Genomic DNA, 6,000 nt, shown 5'->3' on the forward strand with positions numbered 1-6,000 from the left:
TTATTCTTGACAATAGCTCACTTGAAATTCTAATGCTTTCTGAACTTCTTACCACATTTTTGGTGATCCAAGATTTGTTTCCATGGGGACAGGAACGGAAATAGCAGCCTTCAGCAGAGTTGTCAGATTCAGTGATTGAATCTTTGAATTGCCATTGCTATTTTGTAGACTCTAAATCTATTGATTCCGAGTCTATGCCCTACTTAATTTTGCAAAACACCTTAAAATAATCGATATAGTGTTTATAAAATAGGTGTGATCATTTGCTGATTATTATTATTCACTATTTATATTATTGTAGGACCTAGGAGCCTTTGTCATAGACCCATTGTACTAAGTGCTGTACAAATATTTTATATTTAAAATAAATAAATAAACAAACAAATAAATAAATATAAATGCACTCAACCTTAATGTGAATGGATAAGGGGGATAGAGCTTGCCTAGTGAGACATTAGCGCATTTATTGCAGAACTGAATTTGGCCTATAGTGAACTGTGATGCTCAGAATTAAAACTTTTATAACATTTATTTCTGATACTCCCATGCAAATATATCAATTCAAGAAAACCTAATAGTAGGAGAAATGGTTGGCATTCTGCTGGATCAAGCAATATCATGAATATCATGAATCTTTCTTCAGGCAAAATTCTACCCCTTTATGCCAAGATGGCTGGATGAATGGGTCATAGGGCTTCACAGGAGCATATTGCTTGGGATGGCAAAGAGAATTTTCTGTTTCCTGGATACCATGTGTTTACAGTATCTTGGCATCAGTGGACTGATGTAGCCCTGAACTTGTGTCTTGAGTTCTAGAAATATAAAGTGTCAGAAGACACGTAAATGCGCTTCCTAACTTTCTTACCTGTCAAGGTTCCTTTTACCTGCCATGCTGCTCCTACTAGTTTGTAACAACTCTCAAAATAGCTCAGCTACTGCTCTGATATTTGCATACTTAATAAATCAGTGTAACTACCTGTGGGAATAAGACAAGCAGGAATTGTGTCCCTGTTTAGAAGCTTAATTAGAAATTATCATTCCTTATTATTTGTTTACCTTCAAGGCCCATTCACCACTCATTTGTTTCCAAATGGCAACCACAGGTAGGTCTTACTGGGTAATTTGTTTGTGTAGAAACTATCTAACCCTTATTATTCCAGACAATTAGTAAATTGTGTTATCTACCATGAAGAGGGATAGAGTGAAAACTTAAAGTAAAAAACCTACAGTTTTACAAAAGGGGCTACTGAATAAATGGAGTTTTATTTTCCATACAATATAAAACAGGGCAAATTGCTAATTTTGATTATTTAATTTCTGAAGAAATCATTCTTGCAAAGCTTATCCCAAATAAACATTAGCTCCTGGAACAGTTAAGGAAGGTGTTTTTTTTTCCTTTTTCTTTTCAGAATCTGAAGTTTATTTTCATAATTATTTTATAAACAACATTTTAAGACACCTGTCAGGATGACTGATGGGGAGGGGGAGAGAGAAGACACCAAGACAAAGTAAACAAACTTCAGTATTCTTTTTTATACAATTAATTTTATTCCTAATCCATTGAAGCATGCTGATGCTCACTTGAGATTAAAAACAGGAAGACAACATCAAGTCAAGCCTAAAACCAAATACATATTTAATCAGCTAAGGTTTTTATTTGTATTTATTTAGATTTCTAGAGCACTCAAGACAAACACAAGCATTGCAACAGTATTTCTGGAAAATCATTTTAGACCAAGTCAGGTTCACTTTGATTAGTTGCTGTCCATGTGGTGTGACTTGTCTTTTAAGTCACACAGGGCCAGATTCTCAACCAGTGTAAATTGTTGTATCTCTGTTGGAGTCAACAGAGCTACAGTGATTTGCACCAACTGAATTTGTTTCTTTTGCATGATTGGATAACCAGGACTTCTTAAATGGGTGAATAAAAATAAAAAATAACAAACTCCCTGTATGAATTTTCAGATGCATGATCATTTTTGCTAAGATCTTTAAAACTTTCATCAGTAAAGTGGCAAATCCAATAAAAACTAACATGACCCAACTCGTAACAACAGAGTGAACTTACCATATTTATTCTTTGTTTGTCAAATGTTTGCAGAACACTTTTATATTATCCATGTGATTATAAATACATTTGTACTTATGCTATGATCCTATCTTAAATTTGTTTTTGAAGAATGCCTAAAATGATAAACAAAGAAGTTTTGATGTGATTTCAGCTGTGTTTCTGAACGTATGTTATGATAGCAAGGGACACACTGGCACTTTTTTTACAAGTGGACTCCCGCATCTAATTTTTATATCTGTAATCTCAATTGTAAACAGCAAAAACAAATGCACGTAGCTACAATATTTGCTTTAATTTATGTCTTCCTTGATAGATTTAAACAAATGGCATGTTGTCTGAGTTCAACATCAACAAAAAGCTGCAATGGATTAGCTTTGTCATCACCCTGCAGTTACAGAGATAGGATTGCTGTGGGTTGCATTTCAGGATGCCATGTGCTGTATTAGGCTTCTGTGACACACACTACATTAGAAAAAACAGCCACTTGTGGGGATTTGGTCAAAAATATTCTTTGGACATTGAGTTATTGATGAGGTTGATAAAAGAGATTTGTGAACCACAAGCACCTGTGTGTCAAAATATTTCTTGTGCTAGTGTACAGAAAAATGTACCTTGTCATATGAACTAAGCTAACGTAACTCAATCATCTTACAAAATGTGGCTTTCTCTCTAGCACAAACAGGGCCTGTTCATTGCTGGAGGATTGCTGCAGGCACACATTCTGCAATGTGAAGGACAGATTCAACTTGCAACTTTTCATGATATCATTTTATGATACATTTAAATCTCAGCAGCTGAATTTCAGGCCAAAAATATTTAAATTACTGCCACTGTGATGTTTAAATGAAAATATAATATTTGGGTTATCAGTTTTGTATTATGAGAAAAGTATCAGAACCCTAAAAGAGGAAGTTACCTATTTTTTTCATTGACCAGATTCCTTCTTCTTCAAATTTGGATGATTGAATGGAACAAAGCCAAACTGATTATTAAATAAGTTACAAGAGACTGAATCATTTTTAAAAGGCCATTTCACCACTCGTGAATTGAACACTGAGGCATGTTATATGCTCATATATAGTTTATTAGATTGTATTTCCTATGTCCTTCTGAAAACTCAACCCATTTGTCAGTTGGGAATTTAAGTGACCTTGCGTAAAGAAAGAATGGTAATTTTTCAAATGAAATAGTGAACAGTGACATGTCTTATGGAGGCATTTTGGAAACATTTGTTGTTGTTGTTGTTTTATATCCTTAATCTAAGTATGTTCGTCCAAAAAGATAGAGTATGAGAGACCAGGATCCAACAGTAGTATGCAATAATAATTGTAATTTTACTAGCACATTTGTTGTTGATAGGTTTAGCTTACTACAATTTTGCTTTGCTTTATCTCCCTTCTCTCCTTTGACATGCATCATTAAAAATATCAGTGTCTTCTGCATAAATATAGAAAACAGACAAGAACAAAATTAATCTTCCTAGTTCATAATTTCATCTTATTTAATACTATTTATTTCAAAAGCGTTTCTAAGAAATTCTCCTCAGCATTTTAATGGGAGGTGTTTCTTTAGCCGTTTCAAAGAGCCATTGTCGAAGTCACCATGAGTAACATTTTTACTGCAGGGGACACTTATATTCTATTCTATATAGATCTTTATACTACTTTCCCCATCATAGTATCTGATTGCCCTCCAGTCATGCATTCAATGATATGACTGACATCTGTCACATGTGGTTCACTTCCGTGCTCCTCCCAGAGTAATAGTTGTGTATGTACGGAGGTGTTTTGTTTTTGTTGTGTTTCTTCTGTAATATGTACATGCTTCTATGTGTTTATATTAGAGAAGGAAAAATTGAAGAAGTGTATCTTGTATTTGCCACTGAAGGTGGTGTGGTTTTGGTAGTCATTAATTCCTGTAGGAGTTTGTTCTGCAGTCTTGGTCTGGCCTTCAAGCAAGCTCTGTCTCCTGCACTGATAATCTATAACCTAATGGTATACAGCTCAGTTTTGCCTAAGGAGCAGAGTTAACAACCATAGTCCTCATCTTAGAGCTTTAGAGGATCTTTTAGATAACCTGGGCCCAGACCATGAAGCTCCTTGAGGATAAGGACTGCGTACAGAACAGAGGACAGGTTTGCTGTACTCTTAGAAAATATGACTGCATGTGGTGGCATAGGACCTGAGAGAGGACTGATGCTTATGTGATTCTACAAGTTAGAAGTCTGAAGTGTAGTTTCCCATGATTACTCTATGAGTGCATCTCTCTATGGACTTAAACTATTTTAAAACATTCTCCAGGACCTTTGCCACCTTTCTTAGGTAGGACAGCAGTATCCTATAGTAGACAGTTTTGAATGCTGTGGTAAGATCTAGAAAGATGAGATGGCCATCCTTCCATTTAAGCAACATTTTACCAGTAGTTCTTTTATATCATAGATTGGATATTTATTATTATTGGCCAGTGATTTTAAAACTAATAATCCCATCATATAAAATTAGGGAGATTTTTTGTCATTCTTCTTCTTCTTCTTCTTCACTCCCTGTGGAGCATAAGGCGCCAACCACTCTCCTCCATTCATTTTGTTCTTGAGCGAGACAGCAGATTTCATCCCACTTCATTCCCATACCTTTCATTTCCTCTTCAATGGTCCTTCACCATGTCCCCAATGGTCTACCTCTCCTCCTTCTTCCTTGTGGTGTCCATCGTAGGGCAATACGAGGGTGTCTGTCAGCATCCATTCTCAACACATGCCCCAGCCACCTCCATCTTCGTTGTTTGGCTTCATCCACTATATTGTTGATGCCCGTTAATCAGCTCACTTCAACATTGGTGATACGCTGCGGCCAATGTATGTTAAGAATTCACCTAAGACACCTTCCTTCAAAGCCCCGAAGCCGACTTTCTATCTTCTTGTTGGTCCTCCATGTTTCCGCTGCATAGAGCAACACAGAGCGGACGTTCGACCTGTAGATCTCTACCTTGGTTTTCATTTGCAAGATGGTTGACCTCCAAATATTCTGAAGTCTAAAGAATGCATTTGCTGCAAGACCGATAATGGTAGATATCTCCTTCTGAATATTGCCATCAGCCGATATGTAACTACCAAGATATTTGAAGTCGTTCACCTCCTCCAATTCTACGTCACATAACACTGTCTTCGTCGAGCTGGCTGTTTTTACTTTCATTATTTTGCTCTTACCGGCATGGATATTAAGTCCTACGCACCTTGCTACTTTACCTACTCTATCAGTCTTCTCTTGGAGGTCCGTCTGAGAGCTTGAAATCAGGGCGATGTCATCCGCAAAGTCACAGTCTTCAATATGACCAGAGGGTCCCCATGCGATCCCTCTTGGCCTATCTTCAGTGGCTTTCTGCATCACCCAATCTATGACCACAAGAAATAGAATGGGCGAAATAACACACCCTTGTCTAACTCCCGTTCTCACATGGAACCACTCGCTCTGCTGTCCTTCATGGCGAACACAACACTTATTGCCGGCATACATATCTTTGAAAATGTTAATCACTTTCGAAGGGAATCCATATATTTTTAAGATATTCCAGAGAGATGGATGGTGGACACTATCAAATGCCTTCTCGAAATCGAGATAATTAATGAACAGTGGCGAGTTCCATTCAAGAGATTGTTCCATTATCGTACGTAGTACAAATATCTGATCAGCGCATCCTCTCCCACTCCTAAATCCTGTTTGTTCTTCCCTCAGGAATTGTCATTCAGATCATTAAAATGTAAATAAACTCTAGTCACTCTGCAACACCTGATCAAAGGGACTTCCATTTCTGCATGCGTGGTACAAAGCCAAAGATAATTATTTGTTCCTGTAGATTAACTCCCTTGAGCTTGAACTCCACCAAATGAAATCTGTGGCTAAGGGATTTCTCCAATCTGTAGTCTGAAATTTGTG

The sequence above is a fragment of the Mauremys reevesii genome, linkage group 1 (genome assembly GCF_016161935.1).
Source record: "Mauremys reevesii isolate NIE-2019 linkage group 1, ASM1616193v1, whole genome shotgun sequence".
NCBI classification, from domain to species: domain Eukaryota; kingdom Metazoa; phylum Chordata; order Testudines; family Geoemydidae; genus Mauremys; species Mauremys reevesii.